General features: G+C 36.3%; 1 long non-coding RNA gene across 1 annotated transcript; it reads left to right on the forward strand.

The window, feature by feature from the left end:
• Positions 1–373: 373 nt before the first annotated feature.
• LOC125364179 lies at positions 374–23,763 on the forward strand. Its single transcript, XR_007213435.1, has 3 exons — positions 374–384; positions 3,864–3,869; positions 23,636–23,763. It is a non-coding gene; the product is annotated as an uncharacterized LOC125364179 (long non-coding RNA).
• Positions 23,764–26,907: the final 3,144 nt, after the last annotated feature.

A 26,907-nucleotide genomic window follows, 5' to 3' on the forward strand; every position in this document is an offset into this window, starting at 1 on the left:
GAGTAGGCTTCCCCATTTAAGCCCATTAGTAAACCACAGGATAGACCAAAAAAAAAAAAAAAAAGAGAGAGAGAGAGAATAAATGATTCTCCCTATTATGTCTCAATTAACCTTTTCCAAAATTATTTTATATATGTATATATATGTGTATTGTATATGTATTTATACATATATGCATATGTGACTAGAACATATATGTATATACATATATATTTGTGTCAAATATATAAATATAGATACAGATATATAGATATAGACATGGGTCATTTAGATATAGATGGAGGTAGTTAATATAGGTAAAATGATTGGGATTTCCTCCAAAATTTATGAAAGACTTGTTAAATGATGACATTACAACACATCTATTTTTGTAATCCCCTATTGGTCTTGTTTATAGCTGTACTTAAAAATTAGTCAGCACTGAAAATATTTCAGTAGACCTCAGTCTGCCACATGGGCAGGCTACACTTTATAGTCAGAGGAATCAAGTGAAATACAAAATTGGAGGCGATATATAGAGAAAAAACACTTGCTTAGTGCTTATGTCTGTATTTTTTAACAGAGTTTGAGAAGGTGATCATTTGTGATTGGTTGAGAGCCATCAGATTGTTGCAGGAATTGGTTATGGTCCATTTGCATTTCAAGTTTCATTATAATATACTATGTACAGAAAATCTTTTCAGTCAAAATTAAAATGCATGATGGTAGCTTTAGGCAAAGCTTAACAAGTATGGAGTCTTATAATCAAGAAGTTAAGTTATTCATAAATATATCCATAGGCAGAATATACAAGGAACAAATGTACAAAAGATCACTTGTAAGCATTTTTGAATTAACAATTAGTTATTAAATTCCAGAATGTTAAATTCAAATACACTGCGGCTCTTATTCATTTCTCCCATTTCTACTGTGTTCTCTTATCTATTCTTTAGAACTTTATAACTATAAATTTCTTTATATTAATATCTTATATGTGTTTTCTATGTTTTGTTATATCTGATTTTAAGCTCCTTGGCACCTTACAATTGTGTTTACTAATAAAATGTTTTGGTCATTTCCCTAACTTATTTTCTGTCTTTCTATTTCACATCTCCTTGTCTGAGATTCTACTTTTCTTTTTCTGAATACTTATAACAGCTATTTATTTATTTATTTATTTTATTATTTTTTTTTTTTTTGGCCAGTCCTGGGGCTTGGACTCAGGGCCTGAGCACTGTCCCTGGCTTCTTTTTGCTCAAGGCTAACACTCTGCCACTTGAGCCACAGCGCCACTTCTGGCCATTTTCTGTATATGTGGTGCTGGGGAATTGAACCCAGGGCCTCATGAATACGAGGCAGGCACTCTAGCCACTAGGCCATATCCCCAGCCCTATAACAGCTATTTATGTTGACAAAAATCTAATAGAGTAAATCCCTTAAAATTAGCACTATACAAGGTAAATAGAAACTTTTAGAGTCAAGCTTTCTGAGATTAATACCACCACTGGAACTTAAAGTACCATATTCAAAATCAAAATGGATTCACCCATGTTAATGTTCCTCATTTTCCACCCTCTGAGAAATCAAGACGTTAAAGGAAAATTCCCCAAATAGGCAAGTTTCAATCAGCATGATAATTAATTCTTTCTACTTTAATCCTCACCAAAATAACAAATGTAATCTAAAGAGAACAATCATTTTCCTAGTATTCCATCTCTTCATGCCACAGAAATGCATGTTTAAAATAATGCATCATAATTTTCTTTTATAATGACATGAATCAAAGGCAAGGTATTGGACATGTGTAGAGAAGCTCTCTAACATTCAGCTAATTTCCCACCCTATGGTTTTAGTACTGGGATTGAATCATTCTTTTTCTTTTATTGTCAAAGTGATGTACAGAGGGGTTACAGTTTCACACGTAAGGCAGTGGGTACATTTCTTGTATAACTTGTTACCTCCTCCCTTATTTCCCCACCCCCTCACCCTTTCTCTCTCCCTACCCCCCACCATGAGTTGTTCAGTTGGTTTACACCAAATGGTTTTGTAAGTATTACTTTTGGAGTCATTTGCCTTTTTATCCTTTGTCTCTCAATTTTGATATTCCCTTTCCCTTCCCTAGTTCAAATACGAGTATATACAGTATCCAGGGTACTCAGATGAGATACAGTGATAGCGTGGGCACAACCACAGGAAGGGTGTTGGGTATCACCTTGGGATGGAGGAGGACTGGGCAGTCCACAGACGCTGTCTCTCCTCCTGCCCTGGGGCTGCATGGATGTTAGCCACTCCCACCTCCTTCCCAGTCTGAAACTGGAAGAGGCAGCCAAACCAGCCCCTGCCTCTTGTCTGCGAGCACATGCCTCATAATGGTGCCGGGGACCAGTCTTTGGGGGGACTGTGGTTTCTGCCTCTGGGGGAAGTTCCGTGACATCACCGCGATGGAGTTCATTAGTCAATTGTTAATACCCAGTTAGTCGCTCCTCTTCTTGCCACCATTACTGTTATATAAACCCCTCCCCTGAATAAAACTTTGGGAAGCTCCTGAAGCTGACTCCCAGGTGTCCATGTGTACCCAGCCTCCTTGGCGAGTATATGGAGTGCATTCTCGCAGCCACACCCAGCCGAGGCTACTTGTGGCCCCCATTCCACCTTGGATTGCCCTCAGGTCAGGTGGCCAAGGGAGAGAGTGGAAGGGGAACACATAAGGGGATAAAAGGCTTGGCATCTCCAAGAAAGGAGAGGTATAGATTTAGCCCGGCGGAAGGAGATACAGGAGGAAGAACAAAAATAAGCTACAGTTTCACATGTAATGTTGAAAATGATTACAACAGAGATAGAACACTTGTTTCCATTACATGGAGTTCATTTCACTTAGCATCATCTATTGTGTTCATAAGGGCATAGCTATTGGGCTCTTGTGATCTTCTGCTATGACTAGCCTAAACCTGTACTAATTATTCCCTATGAGGAAACCATAGAGTCCTAAGCAAATACTTTACCACTTGAGACATTCCCCTAGTTTCTTTTTTTTTTTTGGTTGCTGTTGTTGGTGGTTGTTTTTGGAACAGTGTTTTGCCTAATGCCTAGGCTAGACTCAGTTCTGATCCTTTTATTTATACTTCCTTGTCACTAGGATGACTGGCACATGGTATTGTCCCTATCTATTGCATCCCTTTGTCTCTGCCATGTAGTCTGGGATTCTGTAAGAGAGCAGGTACTAAGAGTAACCTTCACATTCAAGAGACCAGCAGTCTACTTCCTCTAGCTTTACCATACACCGTCTTCAAGACCAAACATTCCACAGATCAGCCAGTTGGGAACATTTCAGATTCAAACTATAATAACAATATCAGTTAGGTGTGTATTGTTTTAAAATAAATGAAGACGTAGCTGTGCTTAAAATCTGAACATGGATTATCACTGGAGTAGAAGGTTAATCTAATCATGATTTGTAATTAGACATGTAGTGACTATTTGTAATGACATGGCTGGTGGCATGTTACATTGGATTCCCTAATATATTCCCTGATATTCATATTCATATGTACAAATCTGTGTCTGTGGAGTGTGCATTTTACGTTTCTACTTTGATTTTTTTTATGTTAAAAATGATATGAACTTTGAAAATGCAGAAATCGTGCCATAATCTCAAGGGAGAGGAGCCAAATGTTATGGAAAACAAATGAAGAGGGTAGATGTAGTATGCAAGAATTAGATGAAAGTTCGGTAGCTTAAAGGGCCCTTTGACCTTAGTCAGTATGGATGCAATGTAACTATAGTTAGCAACATCATTAATTTTTTTTACTAGCTATATTTGTTTGGTTTAATTAATTTGGCTTTCATGAAATCCAGGTAGAGAGAATAAGAGACCAAAGCAATAGTCAATGGTATCTGCCAGTGGCTGTGGTAAGATATGAACAGCTGGGAAACAGATAATTAAATATTTCTGTGGCAGTGTTTACTTGCCAACAATGGTTTTAGTCAAAGATTTAAAAAAAAAATAAGTATCTTAAAAGTGTGATTAATAAGTTTTTCATTTTTTCTTTCATTATGGCAAATTGCTAGTGAAAAAAATCACAGCATACTAGGGAACATCTGCTTAAATAATGATTACGATGTTGGAAGATATTGCAAATCCTTATTACAGTAGTTGCAAAAACAGTAACTAACAATTGGAGAACCAATTACTCTTAAAAATGTGATTTGTGAAAGCACTCTTCCACTTTTTCTTATACCTTCTCTGTCAGAAGCTTTCTGAATGATTATTGTTAGTGATTTGTCACAACCATTGTATAGCTCTTTAATTGTTGCATGCTTATTAAATTTTTGAAGTGTTTAATGGAAGTTATTTAAAATGCTGTGTTTCTTATTTGCCTACTTCCTTCAGTACAATTTTCACATCAGAAAAAACATAGCCTTAACAAATAACTATTCATGAACAGTAACAAAATCTTTGACTGTATCAATACAGGGTTTGTTTAGAAAAAAATCCTAAATTTTGGAAGATATGATATTGGTCATAATATATTGCATTGATAAGCTGCTTTGTTAAATAGGAACTCCTTTGTACAACTACTTAAAGATAATAAAAATAATATTTAAAATACAATAAATATTTTATTGGAAAATAGCTTCATAAATAACTGCATATCTCAGTAGGAACAGATTTAATATGGTGTCTAGTATATGAAGTGCTTACAGAACCCAGAGTAGAAGGGAGTCAAATATATTTTATGCAGCTGATAAGTACAAACATGTGAGAAATTGTCACTGGGATAGCAAAGCCACAAAACTGAAGGTTTTCAAAACCATATACATAGATTATGTCTAAGGAAACATCCCGACTGCTGTCATAGTCTTTGTATTTTTCTCTTATACTTATCATTGTAGCTACCAATATTCTTGTATGGGTTTTCATCAGATTCTGAACATTTGTAAATAAACCACTTCTTATCTAAACCCCATAGTGCTGTGCTTTTAGTACAGAGAAGTCTAGTAAATCTATTTATTGAATAAATAAGTCAGATAAAAAGGAAATTAATAAACCCAAGATAGAAGACTATTCCCTTGACATATAAATATGAGATCCTCTATTAATATTTTTGCTAACATATTGGTAATTATTTATTTGGTAACATTTTAAATCTGCTACAACACATTATATTGATATTAGTTTCTGTAGGACCACGTTTTATTTTTGTCATTCCTTTAGTTACACTAAAACTTAAGCTGAATTCTACTTAGTATAATTTTGTTACAAGTATTACCTTACATGCACTCTTTGTTATAGATGAATTTCTAGTTAATCTTGTATTTGATTTACGGTATTTAATTGGGTGACACTGAACCTTTGAAAGAAAGTAAAAATTTCCCAGTTATATTACATTTAGCAGGTAAAGTCATTTATGGTGGAAATACAAAATATTTCCTATGCTTCAGATAATTTGTATGGTAATCTATAGATGTTATGATTGTATTTTGGTCAATAGCTCTCTAATTTATCTTAGAAAATTTATTATGATTTAAGATATTGATGGCTCAAATTTTTCATTTCAACACAGCATTCAAGTAATCATATTTATTTTATACTATTTGATTATCTAACCCTCTTAATTTTATTATATACCCATATTCAAGATACAGATTTATTTTTCCAAGAAAAAAATTCACATCATTTCTACTATATTTGTTTTATGCTGTAAGTCAAATACATGTGAGCATGTGTGTTTTTAAGCTTTCATATTGGTTATTTGTTATAAAGTATTTCAGAAAAAAATTTTCCCTTTAATAGGAAGAAAGTCTTAAGAATGCTGGAGGAAATAAACAAAAACAAAAACAAAAAACTCTTCCATTTTACCAAGTGGTAGAGCTGAATTTAATTTCAGAATCTAGATAAACTCACGGAGAATGCACCATCTATCACACTTGAATAAAGTCTTGGCTTTCTCAGTTTCAATTATTCCCATTTTAGTAACACAAAGAAGAGATGTTTTCTCTCACGGTATATATATATATAATTTAATATTATGGATTCCTTCGATTCTCCTGCCTTCTGCACACCATATAGGCTAAAGCTGTTTGCAGCAGAGTTGAGGTCACTCTCTTGTTTAGTTTTTGTCTTCTGTGGCTGCTAAGATGTTTTCACCCTTTGCCGTTGCATTGTTTTTGTGGGTTTTTTTTGTTTGTTTGTTTTTGGGGTTTTTTTGGGTCTCTTATAGTTTTTTGTTTTTTTGTTTTTCACAGAGCTGGGGACCAAACTCGGGGCCTTGCGCTCACCAGGCAGGCACTCTTCCGCTGAGCCAGATCCCCAGCCCGTGCCCTTTGCATATTCACCATCACATATATATATATATATATATATATATATATATATATATATATATGTATGTATATATATATACGTATATATATATATACGTATATATATAATTTTATTTTATTTTATTTTATTTTTCCAGTCATGGGCCTTGGACTCAGGGCCTGAGCACTGTCCCTGGCTTCTGTTTGCTCAAGGCTAGCACTCTGCCACTTGAGCCACAGCGCCACCTCTGGCCATTTTCTGTATATGTGGTGCTGGGGAATTGAACCCAGGGCTTCAGGTATGCTAGGCAAGCACTCTTGCCACTAGGCCATATCCCCAGCCCACCATCTTCTATATTTAATTCAAATGGGAAGAAACACGACTTTCCTTACTGTCCTCAGTGTTAATACTCCATCATTCAAATTTCATTACCATGCCAATGTTCCTACCCATGCAGTTTATATTTGTTACTCAACTTCATCCATTGTATTCTAGGTTTTTTAAAAAGTAATTTGTTTAGACAAAGTCAACAGTTACCATTTTACTCAATCTTATTTTCATCAAGTAGGTAATAAAACTATTAATAACATGGGTATCCAAAAGATACTGCATTCACAAAGGACATTCCTATAGTCAGTCAGTCATTTATGTTATCCATTTCATGATTAAAAGGTGAGCAATAAGCAACTAGAAAACTCCTAGATTGCTTGAATATTCTATCTTTAGAGGAAAAACAATCAAATCACCTCTTTTACACACTCAAAGTCTTCCTTTGTTATTACAGACTAGAAAGCACATAGTTCTAAAATTCTGTCATAATTTTGATGCAACTTTCAGCACTAAGTATATCTTTATGTCAAAGTATTGTAGCACTCTGACCATTAGTTCTTCAAATCTATGGAGCATTATAGAACAAGGTTATTTCTCATAAAAGTGGATAGGGCCCAGTAGTAGGAGCAGTAAAAAGAAACACAACAGCAGGGCCAGCTGTAGTAAAAATTCCATATTGGTCAGGTTTTACCTTGATGGAACTTTAGTGCCCACTACCAACAGGAAGGTAGTGTTTATGACTAAATATTTGAAGGGAAATGTGGACTAGGTGAAAGAAGGTGAGCACCATAGGGGAAAAATTGCATCTTTTCATTTCCATGGCTGACCAATGACAAATGTACTATGTAGTCATATTCATTATTTTCATGGTATTACTGATTTTACTTCACAAAAACTTTAAAAGTTGATTGTGGTGGAACTGGAGTCATGGCTAAATTAATAGAGGACTAGGTAACAGAAAAAGTAGTCAAGGAACAGTTTGAAGCACTAACACACAGACACCCACACACACACACAAACACACGCGACTGTGGAAAAAGTCTAAAGCATTTTATTCATCCTTATACATTACATTTATTTTTATTTCTATTAACACTCTAGCCTCCATTATGACAAAAATACACATTACATTTTATCTTCAATTCCATCTCATTTGTCTAAGGTAGAAAGTCGCTGGTAGAATGGACTAGAATACTATACAGATTGTTTTGTGTCTCTATATTATGAGATACTGTTACTATCACCAGTGTGAATATGAACATATATACACATATATAATCGCATATGTATTCTATCACATATATACTATATTATTTATATTTTATGATACACACACACACACACACACACACACACACACACACACACTCCAAAAAGCTTTCAATATGCCCTGTGTGCTGTTGAAGAAGTAGGTCACTCTGGATCTCATTTGAGTATGTTTTGTGTATCAGTCAATATAGAAAATTATGAAGTTTTCGTCACATCTATTAGTTTTCCGTGTCATATAGCTATGAAGACATGTGCTTGCCTACTTGATTCTCTGATGCCTTAGATTCATGTTTCTGCCAATGATACCTTTTTGTTCATTTTCTGAGAGCTAGCAAGTGCATTATACTAGTAAACCTTTTCTACCAGGTAAGAAAAGAAGTGTTCCGAAGCCAAGGAAGTGGAGACACTGTAGACTAAATACATTGAAGTGTTATCTTCAGATTTTCTGAGTTATGTATTTCATACTCTGTACAGCTGTTGGTTTCTAAGATTCCCCAACTTCCTATTTTTGCTTAAAAAAAGAAAAACAATTTTTCTGAAAAAAGTATCCCATATTATATGATTTATGCTTGAAAATCTATGAAATCACAAGGAAATACAAACATTTTATTCCATATCTTTCATCCTTTTTTCACTTTTTGCATAGTATGTTATTTTGATGAATTTAGACATGCGGTATAGTTAGAGAAATAGTAAGAAAAGTTCCTATGTGTTCCTCAATGGACTTTCTCCTAATGCTGTTATTTTATAACACAGTATATATCAAAATTAGATATGGGCCCTGGAAAATACTAGTTTGAAGCATGTTATGGTTTTTGTTTTCATTTTTTTCATTATTGTCAAAGTGTGATACAGAGGGGTTACAGATTTATATGAAAGGCAGTGAGTACATTTTTTGTTCACTTGTTACCTCCTCCCTCATTTTTCCCTTTTCCCCTTCCACCTTTCCGTTTTACCCCAAGAGTTGTGCAAGTGGTTTATGGTTTGTCTTTTTGTTCTTTGTCTCTCAATTTTGGTATTCTCTCTCCCTTCCCTGGTTCTAATACCCATATAAACAATATCCAGTGTACTCAGATGTGATACAGTGGTAGCAAGGGTACAGCCACAGGAAGGGAGTACAAGAGAAACAAAACTAAGCAAACCAGTCAAACAAACAGACAAAGAAGAAGAGAAAAAAAGAAAGTAGTAAGAGTTCACGTGGCATGTTGAGAATAATTACAACACTGGTATAACTCTTGTTGCGGTAACGTGGAGTTCATTTCACCTGGCATCTTCTTATGTGGTCATATGGATGTAGCTACTGGGGTATTTTGATATTTTACAATGACTAGCCTACTCACGTACTAGCTATTCCCTATGATGGACACCATAGGGTTTATGTTTCTTTAGGTCTGGGTCACTTCACTTAGTATGTTTTTTTTCCAAGTTCTTCCATTTCCTTAAGAATGGGGCAGTGTCTTTCTGATAGAGGCCTATAATTCAATTATGTATATGTAACAAATTTTCCTGATCCACTTTTCTGCTGAGGGGCATCTAGGTTGGTTCCATGTTTTAGCAATGACGAGTTGTGCTGCAATGAACATAGTTGTGCTGGTGGCTTTAGTGTGGTCTTGCTTGTAGTCTTTTGGGAAGATACCCAAAAGTTGGGCTGCTGGGTCATAGGGGAGCTCTATGTTTAGCCTTCTTAGGAACCTTCACACTGTTTTCCAGAGGGGTTGAGCAAGTTTTCATTCCCACCAACAATGTAGTAGAGTTCCCGTTTGGCCACATCCTCTCCAGCATTTGTTCTTATTAGATTTCCTGATAATAGAGACATTCTTACTGGGGTGAGGAGGAATCTCAATGTTGTTTTGATTTGCATTTCTTTTATGGCCAGTAATGTAGAGCTTTGTTCCATGTGACCCTTGGCCATTCTCATTTCCTCTTCAGAGAAGTCTCTTTTTAGGGCTTTAGCCCATTTGTTGAGGGGACTCTTGGTTCTTTGGTTGTTTGTTTTGGAGGAATTTAATTTTTTGAGTTCTGTGTATATTGTGGGCTTTCTGTTTATCTTGGAAGCTATATCCTTTGTCCTGCAGATGCTCTGCAATTTGGTACAGTCCCACTTGTCCAGCCTTTCTTTGATTGGTTGCATTTCTGGGCCTTTTTTGAGGAAGTTTCTTCCAGTGGCAAGGAGTCCTAGAGTTCCTCCTATTCCTTCTTGTAGAGTTTTCAGGGTGTCTGATTTTACTTTCAGGTCATTGATCCAATCCAAGAGTTTATTTTGGCGCAGGGTGATAAATAAGGGTCTCATTTTAGTTTGTTATAGGTGTTGACCCAGTTTTGCCAGCACCATTTGTTGAAGTGGCTTGTCTTTGTTCCAACCTGTTTTTAGCTTCTTTGTCAAAGATTAAGCAGCTGTAAGTCTGTGGGTTCTGAGTCTTCAGTTATGTTCCACTAGTCCTCAGGCCTGTTCTTGTGCCAGTACCAAGCTGTTTTTATTACTATAGCTTTGTAGTACAATTTAAAGTTTGATATTGATATTTGTCCTGCACTGTTCTTTCTACTTAGGATTGTTTTTGATATTTGGGCTTTTTTATCCTTCCATATGAATTTCTGATTTGCTTCCTCTATTTGATTGAAGAATGATGTTGCAATATTGATGGGTATTGCATGGAATTTGTGGATAGCTGCATGTCATGTTTTTTATTTATTTATATAGTGAATATTAAGCATCTATCAAGTGCTAGTTACCTGCTAAAGTGTCTTATGATGTTTCTGTGACTGAATGAAACTCAAGATGTTGCTTTAAGTTATGACAAGTTATGTTGTGGGAAACTGCTCTATAGGGAGACAAGTTCTAAAATTATAAAGTCAGGGAATGAAAGGAGAGACACGTGAGGAAGAGCACAAAGCTGAGCAGGACAGCATCAAACAACCTGGCCACAGCAGTAGTATGGAACAAGACTGTGTAAGACAAGCATTTGAATATAATCTGCACACAAGCAGGCTCATGCCTGTAAATCCAGCTGTACAAGAGGCAGAAACAAGAGGATTCCAGTTTGTAGCCAGCCTGGGAAAAATACACATGGCTCTATCTAAAAAACAAACTAAGAGAAGGAAAAAAAAATCTTAGTTTGTGTTTTAAGTGGTAGAGATAAGCATAACCACTGAGCTCTATACCTAATGCCATAAAAAAATTATTCACTCTATTTACCAAGTAAGGCATATGTTGCAACATGCCCCAAAAGGAACATCTTTGAAGCTATTCCCTCCAGGTTAAAAAATAACAGCACAATCTAAGCTCATACAATAGGATTTGGAGATTCGTATTAGAAAATAAAGGTTACAGACCTTGGTGAATTGAGAATAGGATAACTTGTTGAAGATTTCTAGCTTACAGCATAGTTTACAATCCAGTTTACAACATAGTTTATATCTGATTTACATGGGTGAATAAAGATCTCATTCATTACTGTAAAGGCCCTTCCTGGTGACTCATAATATCATGGCACTGAAAATGGAAATCTGGAGTTATTTTCATGTCAGTGAAAATAGAAATCCTGAGAAGGCATGACATTTAATAGGAAAAGATAATACAGAAAGGAATTTCTTTGATAGCTTTAATTAATGCATTTCTATTTTTAAATGATTTTTGTTGTTAAGTAGAAACATTAAGGATATTTAAATGTTAATGAAAAGGTGCAATCAAATGTTTTATGTGGAAGAAACAAAGAATAATTACCCTTTAGAATTTGAAATAACTGGGTATGAAGCACAAATAGATGGATCAATGCATTTTATATCTGCTAGTGTATAAAATATTAGTAATTTTTCACAAGTACCAAACAGCCTGTGTCTCCTCCCTTTTAAAATTTTTCTGTCATTTGTTATTTGTGGTATCAGTATGTAGCTCAGAAGTTTATGGAGAGAATTAAATGCATGAAGAACTGTCAGAACATCTTCAATACCAGGGAGCCCTATAAACATCAGCCATCTTTATGGGTCACTTTAATTTTGTTTGATAATGCTCTGCAAAATTGTCTTTTGTTTCCTGGGATACAGATGGCTCTAGTGAAAAGAACCAAGTTAGTGGAGTTAAGTGTGGAATGGATGTGTATGGGGACACAGCCTTTAATTCCTGATAAGCATGAAATTTTAGCAGGATTTTAGCCAAAGGTCTTTCTCAGACAAAAAAAAAAAAAAGTGAGAGACTTTATCTGAAAAAGCAGCTAAAATATAAATTATTTGAATCTGTTTAAAAATGAAATCCTTTTAAATGGGATTCGATATGGCACAAATATTAAAGTAGCTCACTGCAAATTGCAAGACCTAAATTTATAGAAAAAATTAGTGAGTTGTATAATCTTCCAATCTTTCTTGATTTGGTTTTCGATGATGATGGTATAAAAATAATAGCATAGCATGCATTCAGTGTTTAGCAGAATAATAGCAATAAAATGTGTATTGGTTCCTGTCTGATCTGTACAACACTGTGCAATGTAAACCAACAAGGAGAACCATTTTTGGAATGTTTTAAAGTCATGTGTTATAATTGAATTATGCAGCTCCATTTGGATAATTGATTAGAGACCAAAAAAGGTACAGAGAATCTCTAGCTAAGGGAAGTTCTTACTTGATAGAAATGAATATGATTAGTTTTCATTCCATTCCTCTTAATTTAATTTAACTGTTACCTTGATCTTTTAAGAGTCTTTGTCTCTTATGTACTTGCTTGTTTATACCAAAGGCTTACTTGCTAAGTTCTGACTTTCATGTCTGGGTGCTTGGATATTCTGAGGGAAATTTATATTCATAGTCATAGAAAGCAGACAAACATAGAATCAGAAAATAGGCATGTTTGCACATGGGACAATTTTACTCAGGCATTGTGACTTATCTGTAATAAGTTTTATTAACCTAAATGTTATAGTCAATAAGATTCTTAGGTCAACTCTTTCCTTTTCTTTTAAAGCAAGAAGTTTGTAGAGTTCCTCCTTGCCCTCCCTCATCAAAGATTGGGAATTGAAGTTTCTATCTGATACTTTATACTCATTGGAAGGCCCTCTAGTGAATGAGCTATACCTCTAAATCCAAGAGTTTAGTTTTTATGTCCTAAGACATAGGAAAAGCAAAGATGTTCACAAAACAAGAGAAAAATCCAGAAACAGCAACCTTCTAGATATTCTAGATATTTTAGCACACTATATGTAGTAAAAGACTTAGTGAAAAAGTATATGAATATAAACATGTATTATGCCACATTATTTATATTAGTTTATTATGGTAAATATATAACCAATATTGAATTCATGCAGAATAGATGGCAGAAACTGATGTTGGGAAAAATACAGTAGTCACACACTTTTTACTATGAATGGGAACTTTCTTTAGTCTTCTAGAGAAAATAGCTGGTATAGGGTGATGTTTATATATAGCTCTACTTTTATACAAGAAACATTCTCAGAGAGGTTTAGAAATCTAGAGGTAGAATGTAAAATTTGGATTTCTCTAGACTTGAAGTTTTCCCACCATTTCTTTATCAACTGTATGAGAATGCCATAAGGTAATTTTAAAAAAAGACACTCTGTAGAATATATATATTCTACAGAGTGTATATATATATATATATATATATATATATATATATATATGGGCTTGTTTTGATTAGATCATCATTGGATTAGATAATCAGAGTGGCAAAAGAGCATACAATTAGTATTAAATCATAATTTCTGGTTTATAGTATTTATACTATTTCTGATTGTAGAAAAATGAAGATATAAACTGAACTTTATTATTTAAACCTTATTCATCCCATTTTGATATTACAATCCCCAATGAATCCAATTCCCTAACCTGGGTGAACTTTGTATGTGAGTTCTGAAGATTGTTTCTTACTCATCCACTTATTACATTTGTAACTAAATCATTTCATGCACACAGGCTTTAAGTGTTTGAATTCTTTACTGGAGTGTGAGACTGCAAGGTTTTGCACGAATTTGGGACTCTTCATTTATTTTATCTATTGCATGAAGTAATTGGCATGGAGAAGAAATTTTGAGGCATTCATTACATAAAGATAAATTACATTTTATGTATGCTTCATGTATTTTATAAATTTGTTAATTTAAAGAATGTATTCAATAGAAATTTTTCTGCTGTTAAAAAAAGATTTTCTGGGGGCTGGGGATATAGCCTAGTGGCAAGAGTGCCTGCCTCGGATACATGAGGCCCTAGGTTCGATTCCCCAGCACCACATATACAGAAAACGGCCAGAAGTGGCGCTGTGGCTCAAGTGGCAGAGTGCTAGCCTTGAGCGGGAAGAAGCCAGGGACAGTGCTCAGGCCCTGAGTCCAAGGCCCAGGACTGGCCAAAAAAAAAAAAAAAAAAAAAGATTTTCTGGGGCTGGGGATATGGCCTCGTGGCAAGAGTGCTTGCCTCATATACATGAGGCCCTGGGTTCAATTCCCCAGCACCACATATACAGAAAACAGCCAGAAGTGGCACTGTGGCTCAAGTGGCAGAGTGCTAGCCTTGAGCAAAAAGAAGCCAGGGACAGTGCTCAGGCCCTGAGTCCAAGACCCAGGACTGGCAAAAAAAAAAAAAAAAAAAAAAGATTTTCTGCTACCTTTAACAAATCACAATTTATACAATATGGTGTGTTGAAATGTCATCTCTGAATTTATGTCCACTCAGGAATTCAGGAGGAGAACTGATTTGGAATGTTGGAAGACACAGTGAGTAAGAATTACACACAGGACTTAAAGTGGACATCAAACTCAACCACTAGTGTCCATTGTAACAGGAGATGACCCAGAAACAGAAAAGAAGAAATTGTGTAGAAGGAAGTAGATACTAAAGTTATGGTATCACAACCAAGAAACACTCAGGGCTAACAAGAACTCAAAGGAAAATAAATTCTTCTGCCACCTTTAAGGACAGGACTATGCTGAATCAAAGTAAGTATGGAAGATGTTATATATGAAGACAAATGTTCATGTGGTAGAAATACTACACTTTTATGTATGCATATGTTTAAAATGTTCCACTCAAATGCAACCAAAACTCTGGAGGGAGAGCTCTGTTGGATTTGCTTACACAGTTGATTGTATGTGAAAGAATATTGCTGTAGCTGGCCTTCCTCGCCATTCAGATAATCTTAGTTTTCTTGAATAAATAAAAGCCCCATCTAGGGAGTTGGAAAATCTTAATCAATTGTTAAATTTATGTTAATGCCCTGCTTTATGTGACTTTCTGATCATTCTTAGATATTTAACTCTTGTTCAAAGCAATAAAGGTCATTATCTATTTAAATTCCCTAATTTTGTAATTTTCGTCAATTTATTTTGAGAAAGTTAAAAAATGGGATGGAATATTTCCATCTTTTCAAAGATTGCGCCGCTTTTATATATTCCCACTTACGGATCAGCACAGAATGATAACTGCAAAATCAGGAAAGGGTTGTGTGAAGGAGAGTGCACACGCTGGACACGCTGCCCCTCCTGCAGACCACTGGGCATATCGCAAGTAACACTGCTGTGATTCTGAGGCTGGAGATCCAATTTAAAGTCATTCAAATCAATCAATCTCTCTGTAGAAAAATCTCTTTCATTAAGCTTTACATGTGTTAAATATATGCATTAGCTGAAATGAAAGCTGCCAAGGTGTTTTATGTGCTGAAAGATAAAGGAAACAGCAATGAAAACTCACTTTTCATCTCGGAGCGCTCCTGCCACATGGTGTTTTCGGGATCCTACAGTTCTATATGATAGCATTTGGTCCATTACTTTAATAGAAAGGTTCCTTAGAGCCACTACAATTGCACTTTTCAGATCTAATGCTTTCTCTTTCTACTTCCCCCTTGTGAGCCTGTTCTGACCTTGACAGCTTCTAACCCATGGCTGAAATATTGCAGCAATAATTCAGAAATGCCGCAGTTAAAGTAACATTTAACTCTTTAGAGATTTGAATATTAGGATACTCTACCCTACCTCCCTTTGTAATTTTTAATGTGCTTTGTTACTGAAGGTCAATGTGATAAAAATTTAAAACGAACTTATCACACAATGAAACATATCCGATGAATCCTCAAAGAGAAACCAACTCTTTAATTCTGCAGAGACAGAAGGTATAAATGTGGTGAGCACACCTGAGAAAACTTTAATAGTCCCAATGCAAAGAAATTCTCCAAAAATCTGATTATAACCTTAATTACTCAACCTTGCACTTACTAAGGTTTTAATGTGAAGTATTATTCCTTCTTTTCCTGGAAAGAGGACAGGGGTAATGAAGCTGAAGAGCACATGCAGATCTGAATTGGGTCTGAGGATTTGTATTGAGAATTTGGGTTCCTGAGTATGATTGTTAAGTAAGAGCTTTCTGCACAACATCAATAACTACATTACTACAGTTTGTATATTTTGCTTCTGAAGAGAAAAGGAATTTGTAATTGTTACCCCATTTATAAGGATCTGAGCCTTTATGCTATCTCATTCAATGTTGTTTTCCTGATGGATTTCAGATTTAGCATGACTGGGTAACTTTTGGGAACTTGTTAGACCTTTTATATTTCTCAGCAGTAGTTATTGATATGTAGATTTAAACTCAAGTAGGAGAATTTCATTATGCTGATTTATACTCAAGTTTTTTTTCCCTGGTTTTCCTGTCCTTTGTCTTTTTTTGACTCATTATCTTACTTATGTAATTGTAAACAGGGGGGGGGGGTTATTTATCACCTTTATGATAAATAAAAGAAGAAAATGAAAAAAGATGATTTCACTCAAACCTATCTCTAGTTTACAATAAAATTTTAATTTAAAAAAAATCTATGAAGGAGGAACTTTCACCTTGTTTTTACAGTTTATACTCAGACAGCTTGCCACAGGTAGACAAAACCTGTATAGTGCATACAATAATAAGTCTTAGAGTAGAAGAAAAATTTAAACCTTTATACAACAGAACATAGCACATAAAACTATAAAAATGTGTACAGAGTAATGTTCCCATGTTTACTAAATGATACATAAACTTAAATTGTCAGAATGTTGTAAGCATTCCATAGTGCTCTAACAACTGGCTATAGTGACCTGCTACATAAAATAATTTCTTTTCTAAATGTTATTTTTTATGTTTCTTTGTTCTAATTATATTCAGATCTTAAATGCATTATGATTATGCTAGCCAACAATTTAGGTATATCTGTATTCTCAAGCTACTTAGAAATAAGTATGTCAATGAGTAAGGTAAATTTTGCTGCTTTTAACTCTGTACTAAACAAATATCCACTTTTATGAAAATTATCATTAATAGGTTCTTGCATCTTTTTTGAATACTTTCAATATTTTTAAGTTTCCATACGAAAAAGTTGCCATTCATCAAAGCAGTTTATGAATACAGTACATCTTGATCAATGTCAATCCTTTCATCATTCCCATCTACCCCTCCCAATTCACCGCTTCTCTCACTTTTCTTAGTTTTTAGCTTATATAAGTAGTTTATGGATACTGTGCATCTTGATTGTCATCCCTTCAACATGTTCAATCCCCTTTGATCCACCACTTCCCTTACTTTCTTTTTCTATTCTGTGGTACATACAATGAATTCTTGACTACCTTCTATCCCAATTCCAATCTTCTACCCCTCTCTCTTTGGCCTTACCCCCTATTGCAAATACCTATTCTCTGGTGCTTCAATTGTTGTGCTTTGACTTACCTCTTTCTGAAGAATCATACTCTTTGTTCTTGCATCTCTTCATTCATTTGGGTTTTGTGTGGTGTTGGGATCTAACAAGGGTCTTACATATGCTTGGCAAATACTCTACCACTCAACTACATACTTAGCCTCATTCACTTAATTTTAACAATCAGGTCTTAAGTGCTCAAAATGTTTCTTAATAACACGTGTAATTTTCATTGCTTATTTATCATTATAATGAGACAATGGTGGGCTGGGAATATGGCCTAGTGGCAAGAATGCTCACCTTGTATACATCAAGCCCTGGGTTCGATTCCCCAGCACCACATATACAGAAAACGTCCAGAAATGGTGCTGTGGCTCAAGTGGTAGAGTGCTAGCCTTGAGCAAAAAGAAGCCAGGGATAATTCAAGCTCCAGGACTGGCCAAAAAAAAAAAGCCAGAGACAGTGGTTACCATCATTACTTAAAAAAGTAATGATCTTATTAATACTCCTATCTGTCTTAATGGCCAGTGAGCTGCTCACAGCTAAGCACATGTATCTTTACAATCTACATAACTATGAATTCACTGTTAGGTGCAAAGAAACAAATAGATAAAAATTTCCAAATATATCACAATTATCACTGGAATGATTTCAGATAGCAATATGTGGACTCACAATTGGGTATGCTCAATTCACATCAAGCTAGATTTGTTCTTACATAGCACAAAGTAAATGAACCTGAAGTACGAAGGAAGATCTTATCTCAAAAAAAGGTGATGCAGATCAATACACTTTTAATTCATTGTATTGTACCTAATATATAACATGCCTCATATTTGTTAAAATGCTTAAAGAGCAAATACATGTCTCAGAGATCAAATAGGTTGGTCAAAGTGACTAAAGTTGTTTGCATCAGGTATTTCATTCATTACTTCCATTTGAAGGATGTAAACTACAAAAATTTATAAAGATGGAATATGTAAAAACCAACCTTCTATCATCTTATATTATCTCTGTATTTTTGTGTAAATATGTTATTATGCTATTATACATAAAAACAAAGTATTTCAGATGTATGGTGTATAATTTGTATGTTATTCCTGCAATAATTCTCTTTAGGTAAAAACAAATATTTCTGGAAGGAAAGTTAAATTATGTACAACCACATCACCTATTTTCAATTATATATTTTTCATTAAAGGTGGAGTCCTCTGTAAATACTTCAATTCTCTGTTCATATAAAATAGTATTTATAGAACCCCAGGAAATGGATACAAGAGGTATTTCCTTTGTTGTTTTTATTTCCTTTCCCTTTTGTCTTATTTGTTCAGTTATCTGACTTTGGGAGGGTTAATAGGGACACAAGAATGGAAGGACAAAGGGTGAACAAATGTAGCAGTGATACTGGACGCTATGTGGAAGATGAACTCTACAACTTTGAGAGGGAATGGGAGAGAAAAACTGGGAGAGAGAAAGTGAAGGGGTGTATTGACCAAAACAAAATATGCTCATTACCTGTCTTATGTAACCATAATGCCTCTGCATATCACCTTTATAATAACATAAAATATTCACAGAAAAGACATTTCAACTCATGTGTGGAATGAGCTTTCCCCAAATTGCCCTCTGCTTCTCTAGAGGGACTGAGAGGAAATGGCCCCTGTGTCAGTTCCTAGATGCTCTACATATAGGTTTAGCGAATTCCATATGCTTGTGTAATTTAGAGGCAATGGAAACTATTAGGTCAGTCTTCAGATAATTTCAGCAACATTTGTTATAAAGCCAGTGACAGGGGATAAATTTGAAATTTTATGTTACTGAAATATACCCTGTTTATAAAGACACACACACTGTGTTATTGTTCATTCTTTGCACCAATGATTAAACTAATGAAATAGGAGATGGGCAGATGACAACAGGCTTTTGTTATAAAAGAAAATATGTGCAACTCTGAACAGGTGAGGACACAGTGTCTAGTAATATGAATCCACTGGCGATGGCTCAGTTAACACGTACATCAGTGTCTAAAATTGAAATATCCTGAAAAGTGAAATTGTTTGTTTTGTAATGTATATTAAATAATACACTAGTGCCTTTAGAGTGCTTTGTTGCTTAAAGCTCCATGTAGTATCATTAGCTATGTTTGTCTGATAAATATTTTTCAGAAAGGCAATAAATCAATGTCATGCTTCCATAGTTCCAAATTTCTTTCCTTTTATTTCCTCCAAAGCAATAATAAAATAGTAAAAATGTATATTACTACAATATCTATAAAACCCATGAAGGCAAAGAGATTTTTCTGGAAGCAGGTAATGTATGTTACAATTGAAAAAAATGTTGCTAAACATGAGATTTCCATCCACATGGACAAATGGTATTGTTGTGGGATGTTTTTTTCCATACTTTTATAAGGAAATGTTTAATGAAATCTTTTATGCTTATCTTTATTATATCCCTTCTTTTTGAGATATCATAAACTTCTCTGAATGTATAAACACATATAGGGTATGCTTATTGAAACTCATAGTATCCTTGTCTACTTATGTGTAGAGTAATAAAATGAAATTTCATATAACATATAGCTTTAGTAAGCATAAACTTTGTCTTTTAAATTGCATAAATTCTGAATGGAAATTTTCACTCCACAGTAAGTCAGGATAATATGTTAAGATATTTCATATTTGCAATGCTCTTTACTGTCACTAAAGTTTCATAGTGACAAAACAGGATATTATCTCCTAGTCATTTCCTTTTCAATTTAAGTGCTCTTTAAAAATAATTTCATCCACCATCCTGTTATCTTTCTTTAGTGCAGTATATAGTAGATTAAGTTAAGGCTTTAAGGGATTCTTTTAAAGGAAGTTTTAAATCTTCCTTCATGATCAATATGCTGCTACACTTCTTTTAAGTATAAATATTCTGTCAATCCATTTGTGAACAGCATCTTGGCAGTGGTTTATTGGTATTAGATTGCATTCAGTTTCAAGTATCCCAGAAGAATGCTAATACTTTTATTTTGAGTCTGGACGTAGAGGTCCATAGAGCATTAATTCAAATCACAAATGAAACTGAATTGGGTGATGACATGAGTGCCCAGAGGAAACAGAGAGATAATCAAAAGAGATTCAGAGCAAAATAACCAATAATACCCACATCTCTTCACACCATTCTGACCACATACAGAGAAATATCCAAACACCAATTTCTAATAGTTATGGGAAGGTTTTCTACATGTCAGTTACACAGAAATGTGTCACTTGTGCAAAGTAAGTGCAAATTGTTAGTGAATTATTATACACAAGGAGATATAAATAAGTCTATCACAGTAGGTTCTGTCTGTGAAGAAGTGACTATGTCTTTCAAATATTATAATGTTTTCTTATGTGGCTCATCTATTTAATCCAGTTGTGTTTTGAGGGTATAGAAGATCACCTGTATGAGGAAATACAGAGATACTACAGCCAGATATTTCAGCATTTCTGTAAGTAATAAGATAAGTCAGAGAAAGATGTTGACAAAAGTTAGTGGCATGAATGTAGGAGACAGATAATCAGTTTAAGGCAAGGTGATGTATTCACTGCAGTAGTATTATATAAAAGAATTATAAACTAATATGTGCTAAAAAGAACCTAGTAATATGTGGTGCATGAAATAAAATCTTTGGGAAGGAATAGACTTTAATAGACAATTCAAGAAGAAATTTTTAGACCTTTGCAATTTATTTCCATAATGCATATTCCAGTTTTGATGCTTTAGTTACCTTGCTGGATCATACATATGTTGCTTTAATGAAAATGTTACAGTTATAGCTTTAGTTAAATCTTAAACATTATTATTAGTAGTAGTAGTGATAGTAATACTAAGAATAGTAAGTATAAAAAGAAACCCCATATTTTCTCTATTTGTTATTGAGAATGATGCAAAATTTGAATTTCCAACAGCAAAAAACAATGAATGTGCATCATCACATTTTGAATAAGATTCTACAAGTCAGAGAAAAACCTCAGGGAATGCAAAAAATAAATAAATCATATAAATCTGAAGCTTGCCAGTTATTTAAATTATTTCCTAATTAAAGTTTATTGCTCTTTATACTTGCAGAAAGTCCACACATCCAGTTTACAATTATGAACTGCAATTTTTTTTTTTTTTTTTTTTTGGCCAGTCCTGGGGCCTTGGCCTCAGGGCCTGAGCACTGTCCCTGGCTTTCTTTTGCTCAAGGCTAGCACTCTGCCACTTGAGCCACAGCGCCACTTCTGGCCATTTTCTGTATATGTGGTGCTGGGGAATCAAACCCAGGGCCTCATGTATATGAGGTAAGCTCTCTTGCCACTAGGCCATATCCTCAGCCCTATGAACTGCAATTTTATCTTCTTAATTCTAAGGAACACTTCAACAAAGACACAAGGTAAACTCTATCCTTGAAGATTGATGAGATGTTTTATATGCCTCAGAACACAGATGAAAAATTGGGAATTATAACAGAAAAAAAGTATTATTTTCCCCTTGTAGTTAATCCCCTCCTCCCTCCACCCAACCAGTTAAAAAGTAGAAAGGACTAACAGAAAACACTGGTGAAAAGAAATAAAGAATCTTAGACCCTAACGGAGCAGGAACATGGATTAGATGCAAATGTCAGGTCATTTCCTTGTGGCTCCATGAGACTGAAAAAAAGCAACAGATATGTAGCTACAGAGAACTTTGGTATTGTTGAACAGCACTGAATTGCAACAGTAGTCAGTGAAGGGATCAGATGAGATAAAATCCAGACACAAGGTGATATAAATTTAACCTGCTAGATAAACAAAGAGGCTTCATAAGAAGCATTTATTTAATTAAATATATTATATTTAGACTGTCTTATAGTTAACACAGTATAGTTAAACTATCCAGAGTATAGAGCTGAGAAAGAATGTTTAAGTTGAAAAAGAAAAGAAGCAAGGTGCTTACAAAGACATACTTAACAGAACCACACAAACTTTTCAGCAGAAATCTGAAAGGCCAGGGGAGTTGAAAATAATTTATTTCAAGCCTTGAATTAAAAATTTGTCAGCCTCTTAAAAATCCCAATCAAGGGGCTAGGAATATGGCCTAGTGGCTAGGGTGCTTACCTCATATACATGAAGCCCTGGGTTCAATTCCCCACCACCACATATGTTGAAAAAGGCCAGAAGTGGCACTGTGGCTGAAGTGGCAGAATGCTAGCCTCGAGCAAAAAAAGCCAGGGACAGTGGTCAGGCCCTCAGTCCAAGGCCCAGGATGACCAATGTAAATAAAAAATAAAAATGTCAGCCAAGATTATAATGTCCAGAAAACCTATTTTTTAATTAAAGGAGAAATGAAAACTGCTAGGTCCTCTCCCTGAGGGCTACATGCAGATGCCCCCACCTCATTAAGTCTCCACCCAGTTACCTGGGTAACCAGCAGACCTGGAGGCAGTTACCTCCCCTTTCCCTGAGGTCACCTCCTAATCCACCTGGCCACACCCCTTGCCCCTGCCCTAAATAAAGCAGGGCTGGGTGGGGGTCTCTCTCTCTCTCTCCCTTCTCTCTGGCCATGGATCATCTTGGCCACAGGCCAGCAGTTCGATAATAAACGTTCTCTCCTGCCTGAATACCGCGTGGCGTTCTCCTTTACCGGTTACCTACTTTAAAAACCTAACATAAAACTTTCCATGATAAACATAGATTAAAGCAATTGTGACCAGTAGGTCATTGCAGAAGATACCCACAGAAGAGGAAGAGCTTGGAAAAGAATAAAGCTCAATATAAAAAACATAAGTGAAAATTCAGAAAGAATCAAAATTGGGCTTTCTCTCTAAATCAAATTGAGGAGCACAGAAGAAAGACCAACATTGGGCTCCTTAGGACAATTGGTGGGATGTGAGACTTGTCAATAGCTAGCAGGCATGTGTTGCTATGTGGCTGTGATTTGCTGTGGTAAAGGCATAATTCAAGCCTCTCCCTGGAGGATACTGGAGGCACACACTAATGCATTCTTTAAAGTAACTAAGGAAAAGGAATGTTTAACTTGTCTCTTAAGCAAAATTTAAAGACTCCAATAACTATAACTGAGTCTTTGATCTTCAGAAATAGTGCTTGATTCTGGCACCCTGGTTATTGTATATATGTTTATCTGAACCAGGGAAGGAAAAGAGAACATCAAAATGGTAAGGCAAAGGGTAAAAGGCAACTGATACAACAGCAATACCCACAAGACAATACAACTAGGGGCAGGGGGATGGGGGATTGGGGAGGAGAGAAATGAGGGCACAGGTGGCAAGTTTGACAAGAAAAGTATTTACTACCCTACCTATGTAACTCTAACCCTTCTGTACATTACCTTGACAATAAAAATAAAATAAAATTTAAAAATTGAAATAAAGTTAAACTCTCTATGACTTCCAACTTTATTTAATGTTTCTAAACTTGTGCAGGCTTATATTGATGAACTTTGTTGATTTTTTTTCTCCTTTTCATAGTATGTTTTTATAGATTCATGAATCTTTATATATTGTAAGATATATGTGTGCACAAAGATACTTGGATATGTTTACACATTACAAATTAATCTGCAATTATTTCCCCTCCCCCGTTTTTCTCTAAAATGCTACTTCATTACATACTTACCTATTTTAAAGTTATACAAAAGTTTAAGGAAACTAAGGATAATGTGTTACTAATATTATTACTCATACCTTAAATTTATTGTTTCCCCTTTGCTATAAATGCTTTATGTAAATATGTGTAAATAAGTGATAAATATTATTACAAACAATTACATTTACTTCTCTATTTTTAAAATTCTCCCTGTAATAGGGAGACCAGATCTGCCCAGTGCCATCAAGGCCATCTGCATGAGTGCACTGGCCATGAAGGCCGTCTGTGGGGCTGCCGAGTGAGCTCATCTGAATCTGAAGGTGCACCATCTGTAGGCCTAAGACAGAGAGAAGCTGGATGCAGCAGAGCTCTCTAAGGCCCGGGTGGTCAAGGGACGCCTTGACTCCCTTCTGGAAGTCCTCATTGGGGAGGACATGTATGGATTTTGTTAAAAGATCAGCAATTCTGACCTTGTTCCCTGTTCTGCACGTGGTCTATCTGTGTCTGTTCACACTTCTACTCCTGCTTGCTAGTGCTGTGATTGACCTTTCTCTACAGGGAAGCATGGGATGAGCAAAATCCATTGAGGAACTGCTCCTCGACCTGTGTCTGTTCTTGCTTTTGCTTTTGCTTATTGTTGTTATCAGATGTGTTTTACAGGAAAATATGGGACCCCCTGAAGAGGGTCAGGTTCACCCTTATGAGGTTCATGTCCTCTTCGCTTCTAATGATCTATTAAATTGGAAACAGCAGAACCCTCCCTTCTCAAAGAAGCCTCAGGCACTAACCTCTTTGTTAGAAACTCTCTTTATGACTCATCGACCCACCTGAGCCGATATTGAACAACTCCTGGACATCCTCTTCACCACTGAGGAGAAAGACAGGATTCTCCAGGAAGCCAATAAGCTGGTCCCAGGAAAGAATGGCAGGCCATCTGAAGACCCCCTTGAGATAGAGGAAGCCCTGCCCTCCTGGAATCCAGACTGGAACCCAAATTCGTCGGCAGGTAGGGAGGGGCTAAAGGTTTATCGCCAGACTATTCTGGGCAGTCTCCGAGCTGCTGGAAAGCGCCCTATAAATTTGTCTAAGGTTGGGGAAGTAAGACAGGAAATAGATGAGTCCCCAGCAGCCTATTTAGAAAGGCTTCTTGATGCTTATCATACTTATACTCCTATAGATCCCCACTCCCAAGACTAAGAGACAAGTAAGGAAATTCTTGGGAACTGTGGGGTACTGTAGACTCTGGATTTTGGGGTTTGCTGAAGTAGCATGGCCCTTATATGAGATTACCAAAGGGCCAGGAGAAAATATTAGATGGACAGAAGAAGAGGAACGGGCGTTCCAGGCCCTTAAAAAGCAGCTAGTCTCAGCTCCAGTACTGGCCATTCTGGATATCCACAAACCTTTCCACCTATTTGTGGATGAAAAGGCTGGAGTGGGAAAAGGCATGCTAACTCAGAAGTTAGGACCCTGGTATTGGCCAGTGGCCTACTTATCTAAAAAATTGGACCCTGTTGCATCAGGATGGCCTACCTGCCTTAGAGTGATTGCAGCAATGGCTCAGCTAGTCAAAGACTCTAACAAGCTAACACTGGGGCAGGACCTAGTGGTAACTACTCCCCATGCGGTTGAGAACTTGTTGTAAGCTCCCCGGACCAGTGGATGTCCAATGCCAGGCTAACACAGTACCAGGCCCTGTTGCTCAACCAGCCTAAAGTGACTTTCCCAGCTTCCACAGCCCTCAACCCTGCTACCCTGCTGACAGACACTGATCAGACAGTGCTGCACCACTGTGCGGAGGTTGTGGCCCATGTCCACAGCATTCGACCAGACCTCACAGAAGTCCCGCTACCAGATGTGGAAAAGACCATGTTCACCGATGGGAGCAGCTACATGATGGATGAAGTGAGGCTAGTGGGAGCAGCGGTCATGGAAGGGGACCAGGTCATCTGGGCTAAGCCGTTACCAGTGAGCACCTCAGCACAAAAAGCTGAGCTCATTGCCCTAACCCAAGCTCTAATGCTGGGAAAGGACAAGAAGGTCCACATCTATACGGACAGCAGGTATGCACTTGCTACTGTACATGTAGGTACACGGGGCCATTTACAAGGAACGTGGGCTGCTGACAGCAGAAGGCAAAACCATCAAAAACAAAGAACAGATATTAGGCCTACTTCAGGCCATATGGTTGCCAAAGGCAGTCGCTGTAATGCACTGCCCAGGACATTAGAAGGGAAACTCAGAGGAGGCAAAGGGGAACTGGAGAGCGGATGAGGCTGCATGGGAAGTGGCTACAAGAGATAGGGGCCTGATGGCATTAGCCCTACTCCCGATGCCAGCCCTCCCAGAGGAGCCCCAGTATTCTTCTGAAGATCAAAAGGTTCTCCAGTCTCTTCACAATGTAAGTAAAAAGGGAAACTGGAAACAAACTCACAGCAGAAGAATTATTCTTCCACGAGCATTAGGACAGACTCTCATTAAGCAAATACACCAGGGAATCCATCTAGGAAAGAGCAAGCTAGCGGAATTAATCCGCCGGTTCTACTATATACCTGAAATGGACAAAATGCCAGCTGGTGTGTGCCATGCCAGAGGACAAATGCTGCTGGTGGAGTAGCCATCAAAGGAAGGAGGGAAAGAGGAATGGTGCCAGGAGCCTATTGGGAGGTAGACTTTACTGAGGTAAAAACAGGCAAGTATGGATACAAGTACCTGCTAGTTTTTGTAGACACCTTTTCAGGATGGACAGAAGCTTTCCCAACCAAGTG

Source organism: Perognathus longimembris, chromosome 15 (assembly GCF_023159225.1).
Source record: "Perognathus longimembris pacificus isolate PPM17 chromosome 15, ASM2315922v1, whole genome shotgun sequence".
Taxonomy (NCBI): domain Eukaryota; kingdom Metazoa; phylum Chordata; class Mammalia; order Rodentia; family Heteromyidae; genus Perognathus; species Perognathus longimembris.